Source organism: Ipomoea nil, unplaced genomic scaffold (assembly GCF_001879475.1).
Source record: "Ipomoea nil cultivar Tokyo-kokei standard unplaced genomic scaffold, Asagao_1.1 scaffold0512, whole genome shotgun sequence".
NCBI lineage: Eukaryota > Viridiplantae > Streptophyta > Magnoliopsida > Solanales > Convolvulaceae > Ipomoea > Ipomoea nil.
Genome location: NW_017616940.1, coordinates 17,657 through 33,643, shown reverse-complemented (window position 1 = coordinate 33,643; position 15,987 = coordinate 17,657). Strand labels below are relative to the sequence as shown.

The window sequence follows — 15,987 nt, the reverse complement described above, 5'->3', positions numbered from 1 at the left end:
TGACCGATCGCAACCGGCCTGGTTAAGAGTTGGTATGGTTCTCAACCCATCCAACTGCCCATATAGCCAACTTGATCGCAACCAAATTGGGGAATCATGCATCACATAACACATTAGAGCACATAATAGCACATTAGGATGGGGAGACATATAATTAAACTTACGTGTATTTATTCACATACTAAGAATCGTCCTAAGGGGTTCATACGACTTCCACCTAGGTCAACGGGCTACCAATTCAACTAGCATGCAATTCCTAAGATTCACCTATCATACGAACGGTACCCGATACATCAAACTAGACTCAGGCACGATAAACGGGGTTCGTTGGGACGCCACGGGAATGGGGACATCAAACGGGAAGCCGGGGACCCAGGATGGGTCACGAACCAGTGGGTAGCCAGTGGGTGAGGGTCACCCGCAGGCTACCCGCGGAGATCACTGCCCGCAGCGAGTTGCGGCGGGCGGACGCCTGACGCCTGCCCGCTGCCGGTGGTGATCTTCGCGCAGCGGGTAGGTGGCGGGTACCCCACCCCCACCTACCCCCCACTGACTCATTCATCAATATTTCGTCCCGGGAACCCTTGTGGAACCCGAAACCATGATTAGACACTTTTAAACGCAATTAACGACACCACGTAGTCAAATAATGGATCAAAGCAAGGATCATATATAACTCATCTTATCACGACTTCTAAGTATAATCAACACCCGAACATGCGAATTCCCACCCAAATATGAACCAAGAACATCACAATACAAACTCCCAAACAAACCTAGGGCTCTAATCCCACCCAAAACATCAAGAACATATTTTATCTTTAACATCTAGAAATATCAAGATTCGTCAAGAATCATCACATCAAAATCAAGAACTTCTTTTCAATATCAAAATCATCAAGAAAGCATATAAATCATCTCTTCAATCACCAAGATCATAACACAATTATCATAGAAGAATTCATCAAGACACGAGAATATAGAGGGAGGCCAAGAAGGAGATTATAGCGAAGAAAATAGGTTTTGTTGAGACATGGGTTACCTCTTAGCCTTAATTAATTTCCTTGGCTATGAAGGGTCTTTCTTTAAGCTTTCTTCGTTCTTGATTTCTCCTAAGGGGGTTCTTGGAACTTCTTGTGTGGTGAGAGATTATTGTGGTGTGAGATCTAGGTGTCTCCTATGTCCCTATTTATATACCTAAGAGTCCTAATTAGGGTCTAAGTGGTATGGGTTTGTTAATTCTAATTCCTATGGGACTAGGGATTGTTTTTAGGGCCAAGGGCCCATGATCCATAGTGGACCCCTCTTTAGCTAATTAATGGATTCTAATTCCCTTTTTGGGGTGGGTGATAATTAAATTAGTTTTAATTTAGGGCTCGTAACACGGGGTGTTACATTTTGGCCTACCGATCGTGTCGGGACGGACCTGAGCTTATGCCTACGTTCGTAGGGCTTTTGGCCTACCGATCGTGTCGGGACGAACCCGGGCTTATGCCTACGTTCGTAGGGCTTTTGGCATACCGACCATGTCGAGACGGACCCGGACTTAATAATACCGGTGGTGACAAGGCCGATCTGACCGAGCTTTAGGTGTTGATGATGAAAATACCAACCTAACGGGACTTAGAATACATACATATTGCTATTACGTTTTAGGTACAAATCTATAGCCTATACAAGCTACAAGAGTGTTGACCTATACAAGCTATAATTTAAAATTACAATAAAAATTTATCAACTCTAAAAATATTCACTTTGCATTTTCCAAAGGTGTGTATGCAGACGGCCAACATTGTGCTGTTTCGTTTTTATTTTATTTTTTGCCTTTTCAAATTCTATGTCCAAAGTTCACCCCAATCTCGATGCATGCAACATCCAGCTCCTCCCTTTTTTTGCTATTCTCGTCGCACCCGCCACCCCCGTATGTATGGTAGACTAAGACTAATTGCAAGAATATGAGCTCAAAGAAGACTTTCATTCATTAATCTCTTTTCTTTTGTATGTAGAGAGAGCGGAGAGATTTGTACATACCAGAGAGAGAGTGACGAGAGTGAAGAGGAAAGTACACTTAACAATGAGGGCTAAGGCCTTATTTATAGGTCCAAGGGTTGATGGGTTGACTTTGACCTGAATCGTTTGACCTTGACCCAAACAAGATCACGGAGTGTACGGAGAGTCTGAACCCGGGGTATATTTCACATCAATGTTAAGAGTTTATGTGTATTATGTTAGATTATGTGTATTATCCTTTCAAAAAAAATTATGTGTATTCATTTATAAAATTCTGTACATTCTATTATACAATTCTGTACATTCTATTATACAATTCTGTACATATCGAAACATGAGATTTTTTTTAAGAAGATAACAGCAGACACGGAAAAATGTACAAAATGACGTCGTTTTGGGCCAGGGCGCACAATAATGCTTTGTGCACCTGGTGCACGGTACAAAAGTGAGTTAAAAACACCGGTACTGTTCTAACACTTTTCCGACCACATGTGGTGTTACTATATTAGTTTGTATTGCTTAATTGTAACTCGAGTTTATTACTGAAATGGTCCCTCGACTATTGAGAAATTACAATTTAATTCTGGATAATTTTTTATGAGAAATTTCAATTTTGGTCACATGAGTATAGGGGCTTTGTTAATTTCAACACCTGACTTTTAAAAGTGTCAATTTAGTACCTTGAGTATGTAATTTTGTCAACTTTGATCATTCCGGCAAATTGACGGTCAAATTTGGCCGAAAAAATTTAATCCAATATTTAATCTATAATTTGACGGGCAAATGGTCTTTTGATCATTTCTCCTAATTGGTGTTGACCCAGTTCAGCGACAATTGACCCGGTTCAGCAATTGTGAAATATAGTACCCCCAAAAAGGATCAACATTAAGTTTTCTTGATCTGATCTTTTCCGAGCACCAATGTCAAGAACATGGGTTTTTTCCTCGTGTATTCTTGAGTTCCAATTGTCCAATTGAAGTCCATATTTTTTTTTTGTTTCGAGGATAAACCATGTCAGGACTACCAGAATCTTGTCCACCAGCCAGAGCGGTAGGCATTTCATCATTCACATAGCGAGTTCGAACGTCGATTTCCCCAAAAATTCTCTGGGCAGTACATGAACCTGAACAACATAAAAGAGGAAAAATTTATTAGAATTCAACTGCGATTTTGCATTACGTCGTCGTTTAGTTGATGGGTTTCTTGCTTACCAAGCTGCGGCAAACCATGGAAGGTTTAGCGTCGTGGTTGCAAAGATCGAGGGAGATTTCCAAGCCAGAATTCCCACAGCCGACGACCAGAACTTTCTTGCCGTGGAAATTCTCGCTGGACTTATAATCGCAGACATGGATCACTTCGCCGCGAATTCCTTCAGCCCTCAATCTCCGACACGACGGACACCGCATTCTCGCCGGTGGCCAAGACGAGCCACTGGCAAATATACTCGACTTCTCAGCCGTCAGGGTAGGCCATCTTGACCCGCACACCTTGCAGGCCTCATCGCACTTAGTGGACTGCACACATTCGTTGAACCGCGACTTGATGTCAAAGTGTTCAGCGTACGATTCGAGGTATTTAATGAATGCCCGCCTTGGCGGATACTCCGGGTAGTGATCCGGTTAAGGGTATTTGGGGAGCTGACAGAATCGCTTGGGAAGATGAAGTTTCAGGCAGTCGTAGGTGCATTTATGCCATAACGATGCAATGCAGTCTACTCTTTCGAAGATCACGAAGGGGACGCCGTGTTCTTTCAGGCAGACGCCGACGACGAGCCCCCAAATATAGTACCGGTCAACACCAATTAGGAGAAATGATCAAAAGACCATTTTACCCCTCAAATTATAGATTAAATATTTGATTAAATTTTTTCGGCCAAATTTGACCGTCAATTTGGCCGGAGGGATCAAAATTGACAAAAATTACATACTCAAGGTACTAAATTGACACTTTTAAAAGTCAGGTGTTAAAATTAACAAAGCCCCTATAGTCATGTGACCAAAATTGAAATTTTCTCTTTTTTTTATCCAATTAAGTCCTTGACATTGAAAATGTTAACCATTTTGGTGCTCTGTTATATCAGGTGTTAGAAGTCCGTTAAATAGGAAGGTATTAATGGAATTTCGCTTAAGAAAACCCATTTCCTACCGAGTTAGTACAATAGAAACAGAGGCACAGAACTAGTCTAAAGCTTTGAATCACAGAGACGCCATGGACGAGAAGCTCATTCGCAAGAAAACTGATTTTCTTTTCCTTTCTTTTTTTTGGGTTTTTGCCCCTGATTTCCTAAGTTTAATTCCAGAAAAATCACAAAGCTGATTTTTAATTTTCACTATTGGAGCACAAGAAAAATTCTTGATTCTTATTATTTATATATAATTATAATGCAAATAGTTAAATATACTAAAAGTCCATACTCTATCGCAGGCTTTGAGGCTTGAGATTAGGTGGCATTGCAGCGAGGGTAGTGAGATGGGTTCAACAAGTCGGTGAATCTGAAGTTGTTGGAAGTTGCGTTTTTGCTTGCTGCAAGCAATGGTCTGAATCTGAAGTTTCTCGCAAGAGGATATCGCTTCCTGCCTTCGTCATTTACTTCCCTTCCCCTGCTTCTCACTCTCTCAATTATCACCAGATTTGTTTCTCATTTCCCCTTCTCTATGTCTAATCTCCGGCGTTCATCCCTTTTTTTCTTTTTCCGAGTTTTTGGCTTTCTTCTCCTCTGCTCTTCTGTAGCTTCCTAGCAGGTCATCAAGATCCAGGCTTTTTGTTTTTCCGGTCGCCAGAGAACATTTTTCTGTTTCGGGACAAACCCTCCCAGACGTGCAACGATTACCAATTAGAGACTAGAAAGGTCGAGGACTTAATTGGTAGGAAATGTGTCTTCTCAAACGAAATTCCATTAATACCCTTCCATTTATTGGACTTTTAACACCTGATCTAACGGAGGACCAAAATGGTTTACATTTTCAAAGTCGAGGACTTAATTGGGTAAAATAAATTATCGATGACCAAATTGGTAATTTTGCAGTAGTCGATGGACCATTTCAGTAATAAACTCGATCTTGTAACTCATTAATATAAGAATAGTAAGATTTGTCCCAACAAAATAGACAAGCAAATGAATGTTTTAAAATTAACTGCATGCAGAATACTGTAGTTTGTGGATGTTGTCATTGTGTTTTAGGCTTTTAGCCCTGTTATAATGTTGCTAATGTCTCTGTTGTGTTGTTTAAATGCATGATGTGGTTGGTTATGAGGCGTGGAGCATATGTGGAAATTTGTGGAAACATATTTGTTGACAAATGATAAAAAAATATCATGTCACAATAATACTAGTGCTAAATCACTGCTGGAAATCTCGCGTTTTCCGTCCAACGAATGTTGGACGGAAAACGCGATATATTGGTCGGAAACGAGGTTTCCGTCCAACATACCGACCAAATTGAATGTTCGGAAAAACGCTCGTGGGAAATTCCGTCCAACTCCAATATTTGGTCGGAAATAGCTTCCAATAGTTAAAAATGGACGGAAATTTCAGACAATAACCCACCATGCTTAAAACGTGGGAAATTCCGTCCAACTACATGCGTTGGTCGGAAATTCCGACCAATGTTGGACGGAAAACTCACATATTATATTTTTTGATTTTCCTTCCAATTGTTGGTAGGAAAATCTTAAATCATATGAAATATTTTTATTATTTTTATATTACCATAATTTTATTTCTACCTATTGTTAATAAATTATATATCATCAATAAATTAATAGACACACTAAATTGAAAATTGAAAATATATTTAAACATCAAAATTATGGTCATGTCCATTGTACTTCCAACAATGAACTATTATCATACAAAAAAATAAAAATAAATAAATAAATAAATCATGAAAATATATACTACTTAATCAATACTACTTAAGTATGATCGATGCACCCAAATAAGCCTTCAAATCCAGCAATGCTTCAATGTCGATCAATGCAGAATCCACAGCCTTCTACTTCAATGACTTTGATCAAGTGTAGATGATGGGTATACCTACAAATGCAACTAATTTAATATGATGGCTTTGATCAGCATTTTTAAAAGTGATTTCTAGCAAAAATGACCAACAATCTGCATATAACCAGAAAAAAAAAAAACACCAAAATAAAAATGTAAGGTAAATAAATGCACAATAACATTCAGTATACTAGTAAAAACGAATGAAAACATAATCTCTTAGATGCCATAATCATATAAAGAAATGATCATTTTATTACCTGTAATCTTGTTTCATAAAAAGTAACTTATATGGGTATGAAGAAAAGTAAATAAAAATGACAATTACCTCTTGCGCTACAAGAAAAGCAGTCTCATGCAATCTTCCATCTAAGTAGACAATATTTACTCCATCAAGGGCTGAAGACAATTTTGATTTGTGTGGATATCCTTGAGTGGAAATGCATGTACGAGTTTTTCTGGAACATCATAGAACAACGACCCTTCAAGATAATAGTAATATGTATGGTAGAACCTCATAAAATTCCCCACAGATTGCAAAGATTAACACACTCACTTTTGGTTGTCAACAATGACATATGTGAATGGTGAATTTCTTCCTTTGGACACCTGAATTGAAAAGGAATACATTGCCAGTATTGATAACATGAAGTTCCCAAAATAATTTATCTCAAAGAAACCAAACTTTTAATCCAAAGGACAAACAATAAGATCCCCAGCTTTATTCATATATATACATAGTTGGATAAGCAATAATGTTTACATTCTTCTTAAATCCTCAACATATTATTAATCAAACTTCCATTTCAGCAACCACATTAAATTAAAGTGCATAAGCATAAACACTCGTATTTTAATTTTAGTTATAGGATTTCATGATATGAAGTTCACCAATTAACCAATGGGGGATGGAACACTTACAGATAGAATCAGCAGGAGAAAGAGAAAGCCCTTTCTTCTTCTCCTCTTCTCCAATAGACCTTAGTTTCTTGATGCTATAGATGAATGTAAGTTCTCCAAATAGATCTTACTTTCTGCACTTCTTCACCACTGTTTCTGAGTTAATCACATGTGTTGAGTGTATTAAGCCAAATATAGTGAGGAGCAATTATTAAGCCAAATAATAATCCAAGCCTCATCAACAGCCTTCTTGCGCACATGGAAAAGGAGAGATGAGATGAGATCACTCTTCAGAAGGCTGCTATAGGATAGCAGACAAACTCTAGTTTTTCTTTTTTTCAGAATCGGTCATCCTAGGTTATTGATCTAATGAACAAATATAATTAAGGTCTAAATTTTGTGTTGAGGTAGTTTGAGATTATCCCAGTATAAGTTATCTGTCTGACTGAAAAAATCCACTTTGGAATATATTAATATCATGTAACCTCATAGATAGATTAGGCAAAGGTTGTTCAATCAACACATTTTTCTATTCCAATGCTTTCACAAACAATTCTTAGAAAATAAACTGATGATGATTGAAGATAAACTCTAATACGTAAACACTTCTAGTTTTTATTCACAACAGAAAGTTTTTCCTTGTGTTTCCCACAGAAAGTTCTTGAGCCTAATATAATTGCCCCAATGTAACAGAATGCAATTTCTAGATCAAAGCTCTAACATAATTGCCTCTATGTAACAGAATAGGTTCCCATGTCAAGGAATTTGGTGCAAGCTATGTTCTGCAGTTCAACATTTACAGACGGATACATTTATTAGCAAATATAGTTGGCCTAAACATATGCAAAGTTCTAGAAATTAATATGCTAGATCGTTAAAGAATATCTCAAAGATATAACTAAATTAATATCATCAAATAGAAAAGATGTCAATACATACAACCATACATGTAAGAATCAATAACAAAATGGAAGAATCAATAACAAAATAAATTCTTTATTACCATCCTGGAAAAGCATCACTTCTGGTGGAGAGAATGTATTCATAATTTAGTTCATAACCCTAATTGCACTCTGAAGTAGCACTAGCAGCAAAAATATACCAACATTTAGGGAAGAAAATAGATTTGAAAATCATGGCGATTCTTATGAAAGAAGAATAATAAGAAGAAAATACAAAACAAAATTAAGAAAACATACCCAGATTCACAGATTCGCAGGGGAAGGCGGGGCAGAGGCGTTGACTTCTAGCTTCGTCGTCCACCATGGCTTCTGCTTGCTTTGTTGTCGTCTATCATCTTCATCGTAGATTCGCAGGAGAGGGCGGAAGGCGTTGGCTTCTTCGTCAACAGTCGGATTTGCAAGGAACGAGAGAGAGACACTGAGAGGAAAGTTGATTAAGGGATTTTAGATATACAAATAATGTGCGAAGACCGGCAGCTACGGAGGGTGATTGGCGACCTTCCTGTGCTCCAATGGAGAACGGGGAGACGACAAACAGGCGAAAGAGGGCGTGACAGCGACGACCAGCGAAGATAAAAGCAATTAGTTGGAGACGATGAAAAAGCCCTAATTTTGCTTTAGAGACTATGAAGCGGGAAAATTTTGCTGGGAATTTGGTGGGAATTAGGTTTTCCCACCCAAAGTTATATATTTCCCCGCTTCTCTATTTAGTGTCCATTATTCTAGTATTCCTCTATTTTTTAATTTCCGTCCAACAACAATGTTGGACGAAAATTAAAATAGCTACCATTTTCAATTTCTAACAATGTTGATCGACCAACACTAAAGATTGGACAAAATATCCTTCCAACACTAGACGTTGGATAAAATTTCCGTCCAACATTTACTTGTTGGACGGAAATTCCGACCAATTTTCCGTCAATCCATCTTTTGCCACAAAAAGTTGAGATTTTTATTAAAATACCGACCAAATTATAGTTGGACGGAAAACGCGAAATTTCTAACAGTGAATAGAGACGTACTTTGAAAAAAAAAATGACTAAAAATGAATTGACACCTATAAATGTAAGAATAGAAATAAAATTAGCTCTAAAATATATTATACAAGAAAATCTTACATGCCAATATGCCATCCATAATTTCTTTAGTATAGCGCAGGATTTTTGGAATAAGTATGCCAATTTATATTAGGAAAAATTGTAATGTATATCCCTCTATAATATGCCAATTATCAATGTCACCCTTGAATTATTAATGGTGTAAAAAATTATGTGTATTCAGTTATAAAATTATGTACATTCTATTATACAATTCTGTACATTCGAAATATGAGATTTTTTTTAAGAAGATAACAGAAGACACGGGAAAATGTACAAAATGACGTCGTTTTGGGCCAGGGCGCACAATAATGCATTGTGCGCCCTGGTGGACAGTACAAATGTGAGTTAAAAACACCGGTACTGTTCTAACCAATTTTCCGACCACATGTGGTGTTACTATATTAGTTTGTATTGCTTAATTGTAACTCGAGTTTATTATTGAAATGGTCCCTCGCTCGACTATTGAGAAATTACCAATTTAATCCTCGATAATTTTTTTTTATCCAATTAAGTTCTTGACTTTGAAAATGTTAACCATTTTGGTCCTCTGTTAGATAAGGTGTTAGATGTCCGTTAAATAGGAGGCTATTAATGGAATTTCGCTTGAGAAGACCCATTTCCTACCGAGTTAGTACAATAGAAACAGAAGCACAGATCTAGTCGAGGCTTAAAGCTTTAAATCACAAAGACGCCATGGACGAGAAGCTCATTCGCAAGAAAACTGATTTTCTTTTCCTTTCTTTTTTTTGGGTTTTTGCCCCTGATTTCCTAAGTTTAATTTCAGAAAAATCCCCAAAGCTGATTTTTTATTTTCACTGTCGGAGCACAAGAAAAATTCTTGATTCTTATTATTTATATATAATTATAATGCAAATAGTTAAATATACTAAAAGTCCATACTCTATTGCATGCTTTGAGGCTTGAGATTAGGTGGCATTGCAGCGAGGGTAGTGAGATGGGTTCAATAAGTCGGTGAATCTGAAGTTGTTGGAAGTTGCGTCTTTACTTGCTGCAAGCAATGGTCTGAATCTGAAGTTTCTCGCAAGAGGATATCGCTACCTGCCTTCGTCATTTACTTCCCTTCCCCTGCTTCTCACTCTCTCAATTATCACCAGATTTGTTTCTCATTTCCCCTTCTCTATGTCTAATCTCCGGCGTTCATCCCTTTTTTTCTTTTTTCCGAGTTTTTGGCTTTCTTCTCCTCTGCTCTTCTGTAGCTTCCTAGCAGGTCATCAAGATCCAGGCTTTTTGTTTTTCCGGTCGCCAGAGAACATTTTTCTGTTTCGGGACAAACCCTCCCAGACGTGCAACGATTACCAGTTAGAGACTAGAAAGGTCGAGGACTTAATTGGTAGGAAATGTGTCTTCTCAAACGAAATTCCATTAATACCCTTCCATTTATTGGACTTTTAACACCTGATCTAACGGAGGACCAAAATGGTTTACATTTTCAAAGTCGAGGACTTAATTGGGTAAAATAAATTATCGATAACCAAATTGGTAATTTTGCAGTAGTCGATGGACCATTTCAGTAATAAACTCGATCTTGTAACTCATTAATATAAGAATAGTAAGATTAGTCCCAACAAAATAGACAAGCAAATGAATGTTTTAAAATTAACTGCATGCAGAATACTGTAGTTTGTGGATGTTGTCATTGTGTTTTAGGCTTTTAGCCCTGTTATAATGTTGGTAATGTCTCTGTTGTGTTGTTTAAATGCATGCTGTGGTTGGTTATGAGGCGTGGAGCATATGTGGAAATTTGTGGAAACATATTTGTTGACAAATGATAAAAAATATCATGTCACAATAATACTAGTGCTAAATAGAGACGTACTTTGAAAAAAAGAATGACTAAAAGTGAATTGACACCTATAAATGTAAGATCAGAAATAAAATTAGCTCTAAAATATATTATACAAGAAAATCTTACATGCCAATATGCCATCCATAATTTCTTTAGTATAAGTAGCACTTGCGCAGGATTTTTGGAATAAGTATGCCAATTTATATTAGGAAAAATTGTAATGTATATCCCTCTATAATTGTCAATTATCAATGTCACCCTTGAATTATTAATGGTGTAAATGTTGTCCCTCAATTTTCAAAACGGTACATATATTGTCCATCTTGTACCGTACGAGAACGGCAATATATGTACCATTTTAAAAATGGAGTGACAACATTTAGACAACAAGAGAGCACTATATATACCATTTTAAAAATTGAGGAACAACATTTACGCCACTAATATATAATTCAGGAATAATATTGATAATTGACATATTATAGGGGCATAAATTATAATTTTCCCTTTATATTACATATTGTAATGGAAACCTTAACAACTTGAGATGTCATCATGTCAATTTATGATGCTAAATATAAAAGGATCATAATTTTAATTTTCTTTTTTTTAAGTGTGTTTTATTATTAATGGTTATAATATGATCCACACAACATATCCTACCTTAATTTGCCAAGAGTAGCCTCGAGAAGAAAAATAAAACGAGGGACAACCAACTACTACTTAACTAAGTTCATCAAACTTTTCAAAAAAAAAAAAAAAAAAAAAAAAAAAAAAACTAAGTTCATTGGTTTGGTAATCACAAGAATACAAAGTTGACTTTAGATGAGAGTGGCCTATTAACCTTTTTGATTTGAACCAATTAGTTATGGACAATCTAGATTAATTTATTTCTGTTATAAATATAATTAAGTATGAACATTATGAGCTGATTATGTAACTGATGTAACGGTCACATTTATGTCTACCATTATTACCTTCCGTTACAAATGTATATTATATATATATGTTTTGTTGTAATATGAAAAATACAGATGAATGAATATGCCATTCCCCTTTTCTCTCCATTCTGTTTTTATTTTAACACGTTATCAGTACTTGCTCTACCACCGCCTCCCCACCAGCCCCAATTGCCGGTGCGCGCTACCTTTGGCGCGATATGGTGATGCACTATCCTAGCGTGTTTGTTCGACGCTCAAAGGATGATCGCCCGCCTTCCCTGTCGGCTCCGCACTCGCAGCCGGATTATCGCGATCGGCCTGAGTGCTCGTCGCTACCTTCATCGCGGCGAACAGTTGAGGCGAGGAGTGAGTAACGGGCTTTACCTCCGGCGACATGGTCTGCTTCACCACTCCAGCCCGCTCCGGCAAGAGGCGGCGTCTAGGAGTTTCTCACCGAACCGCCTCGACCTCTCTGCCCTGGGATCTACCGGCGATCGGACTTCACAGTCCGGTGAACAGATCTATCTCCTCTCTGCGCCTCTGATTCTCTTTGCACCCCAGATCGATCGCCGTCAAGAAACACAGAGGCTTGACGCGGTGGAGACACTTCACAAATCATTGCGGCTTCATCGACGGAGCAGTTCCCGGCGATCCCCCAGTTGATCAAAGATCGGATGGTAGGGATGGAGTTATCTCGTTGCTGCGATCCTTCTCCGATGGTTTGATTGTTGATTGGCCACCATCATCTTCCGCCGAAATCGGTGCGCAGACGGATGGCGGTATTGGTTTTAGTTTGTCGGCGACTACTAGCTTTGCTGGGCAGAACCCTCCTCGACTTTGGCTGTGTCTGTTGATTTGACGGGGAGCTCTACCCAGGTGGTTGATGTGCAGCCAGCCATCCTCGGTGAACGGTACACCATAACTTTGTTTATGCTGAGATATGGGCATTTGGTATTGATATATTTTGATTTGCATTCTTAAATTTGCTTAAACATATTCATGTTGGAAGTACATCGGTATTAAGTAAGGATGATTTTGTTTATATGGAGAACCAGACAATAAGAATGCATGAGAATAACCAAGCCTATAGCACTAGGATGTTCTCTCGGGAATAGGAATTACGGAGTATATATTCCCTGCATAGCAAGAATATAATAGGAATTAATTAAGATATACATATGCATGCATGTGTGTCTCTTTGATAATTGTTCACTCATAATCAACTTTTGAGTTCAGCGTCCAATTATGAGTGCGATCTACGGGGTTTTTTAAAAAAAATAAAAATAAAAAATGCAAGGTATGGAACTACAGGAGTAGACCAGCGTTTTCTTGTTTTTCCTAGTACGGTTTTATGTTCAGCAGAGTGTCTGTTTCCATTTTATATGAGGCTCAGATCATATAAGTGTCTCTGAGTATTATCATTTATTATTGGTTAGCTATCCACCATGTGTTTTAATGATAATAACAAGAAAATGGGCAGATCCCATATGGAGTATATAAAGAATGAAGAAAGAATATGATTGGGTGGATAAAATTTTGTGGTTCTATCCAAATGGGCGCTTACACCGAGTCCATTACTCACTATGATTTTAGCCTTCGGTCTATAAGGCTTCTAACCCTACCTTTGTTTATTTAGTTAATATGATGGGTTTGATGCCAAAGGTTTTTTTTGAAGAACTATATAACAGGACCTGTGCTCTGTGCATGTGTTTTTGTTATTGACGGTGGATTTAAGTCACCTTGTAATAGCATATGGTGTGACCACACTTATTAAACCACACTGTCAGTACTTACTTTGTTTAGTGACAGTGCTATTGTTCCTGGTTAATGTGAATACCACTGCTAATGTATCACTTAGTGTTGGTAATGGGGACTAGGGTCACACCTACTTGCGTGCCTAATAATGGTGCATGTTAAGCTGCCAGTTCGGCCATAGCGCCTCGTGACTCTTATGCCACAATTAATACTTTTAATAAATTAAACACTTTGGTCTTGCCCCATGTTCCAATTCGTGGCAGTGCATCTGCTTTCAATGAACCTGTTAGTGGTTGGCATGTTGTGTTGCTAGGTGTTGGCCCTAGTGTTAATGCTCTTAATGTTTATAAGTTTTTTTAAAATCTTAATGTAATTTTTGCCTAGAAATGAAGCACTTATTATATGACTGTCCCTGAAGGATTGTCTTGATCAACAAGTGATTATAGCCAAAATTCTAAACATAGCATTGCCCAGAAGGCAACAAGTCATAGTACAAATTAAAAATAACAGCACTAGGGCAGTTTCCCCAATGTAAAATTGACTTTGTATTGTTTTAAAAGTTAATTGATGGTGCTAATTTGTTATACAAATTATTTCACATGAGCCTTTGAATTGGCATTGAAATAGATTTCAAATCTAAGTATTTAAATGAAATGATAATACCTAATTTTTTTAATATAGTTTGGCCCAGAAGGTAAACCAAAAGCACTAATTTATTTGCCCATCAGTTATGATTGTCACATTGTACTCTAGTAAAAGTACATGACAAAATTATGTTAAGTGTTTGGTCATTGGACTATTTTTTTTAAGGTCTGGAAGACCCTGAATGTGGATTGATCTTTAAGGTGACTAATGGCTCATGAATGAAGTTTGCAACTTCTATTTTTAATGCTATGCTACTCTCCAAAAGTCAAATTTGACTCACATCATGTTTGGTTTGCCTGAAGCAAACAAGTTGTGATTCTTTTTACACATAATAATCACAGCTTGAAAATTCTGACAGGCGCAGTTTGAAAATTAAATTCGTGAAAAATACTTGTTGAACTCCTTTTGGCATGAAATTTTTTCTGGAGAATCTAGACTCGTGATATTTGATGTTTGTAAAAATATTTTGTTAAAAATATGCTTTGATTATTCCAGAAAAATTTGTAAAGTTTTGGCAGTGTGCTGCCAATTATTTTTCTGCCTGGAGCAATGTTGTGAAAAATTTCAGAAAAAATACTTCCACACCTTGGATTGACATGAAAATTTTTATGTACGTTCTAGACTTGCTGAACTACATATCTGCCAAATTTTGTGTCAAAATGTGTTACCGTTTTCCCCCAGAAAATTCTGCAATCTAGGTCAAAATTCTGAAAATTTTCTGCCGTTTTCAGCTTGTATATCTTGCTATTTTGTGATGTTTTCATGCTGATATGAAACTATGAAATAAAATGAGAGCTTGCTTGGAAAAGTGCTATTTTTGACTCCCCGAAATAGGAATGAATGGGCCCGGCAGCGAACATGTGCTCATTATTCTTCGGCGAACGGTACTTCTCTCATTTTTCTAATTTATGAATTAATAAACAATATCTTTGTCATGTCATGCCTTGTGTGTACCAAATATGATACTCTTTATTTAATGGATGTGCATGACTCAATAGAGAGTTTGGTGTCCAAGACATAAGGGACAATTATATCACATGCTATTGCAAGCTTCTCTTTAATTGACAACTTTTAGCATATAATCTCTTGATTAGGCTCATATAAGAGCTTTTGTTATTTATTGTTGGCAATTTAATTATTTGCTATAGGCCATAGTTATTGAGATTCATCACCCAACTTATAAGTATGGCAATATCATGAATTCTTAATATGGTTAGGTTGCACCTGTCGTTGCTAACCTTAGCTTGCATGTGATAATAGTTAAAGGCTATGACATGTTTACAGTGCTAGTTTCTGGCTATAGAAACTTTTTGACATGAGATTTGGGCATATGATATTTAAATTTATAGCCCTCATTGTTTTATATATTTATTTGCCCAGAAGGTAGATTAAGGATTTTAATTCTCTAAGTCATCCTTTTAGGATGAATCTTGACAATGAATTCTTGACCAAAAATGGTCAACCTATCCATCAATCCCCGAAGGATTGCTTGACGTTACTAAGTCTAACTCATTGCATATTACAAATCAATCCCTCAAGGATTGCTATACCCTTTTTTTTTACACCTAGTATGTGTTTTCAGAAATAACATTTCTCTATCTGCGTTATTTTATTTGCGCAGTCTATTTATATCACCACCATAACATACCTCTAAAAGGGCTATCAAAGAAATCTCCGTCTATTGATTAAACACCGAAAGCCCATGATAGGGGATCAATACATATAATTGGGTACGTTGACTGGCATTCTTAATGAAGATTGTTTCTCGGCATTAGGGGGAGATAATATACTACTCCGTAGCTTTTTTGGAATGCCAAGAAATTTCATAAGAATAAAAACATCTTCATTTAAATCCATGTACTAGTTA

At 37.1% G+C, this 15,987-nt stretch overlaps 2 long non-coding RNA genes and 1 pseudogene across 2 annotated transcripts; all 3 read right to left on the bottom strand.

Moving 5' to 3' along the window:
• Window positions 1-2,933: 2,933 nt before the first annotated feature.
• LOC109173983 lies at window positions 2,934-3,824 on the bottom strand (annotated as a pseudogene).
• A 1,965-nt stretch (window positions 3,825-5,789) lies between these two features.
• On the bottom strand, window positions 5,790-6,982 carry LOC109173984. The gene is made up of 3 exons (XR_002052993.1): window positions 6,932-6,982; window positions 6,339-6,619; window positions 5,790-6,046 (listed from the first exon to the last, which is right to left on the bottom strand). It is a non-coding gene; the product is annotated as an uncharacterized LOC109173984 (long non-coding RNA).
• A 2,730-nt stretch (window positions 6,983-9,712) lies between these two features.
• On the bottom strand, window positions 9,713-9,948 carry LOC109173985. The gene is made up of 2 exons (XR_002052994.1): window positions 9,873-9,948; window positions 9,713-9,787 (listed from the first exon to the last, which is right to left on the bottom strand). It is a non-coding gene; the product is annotated as an uncharacterized LOC109173985 (long non-coding RNA).
• Window positions 9,949-15,987: the final 6,039 nt, after the last annotated feature.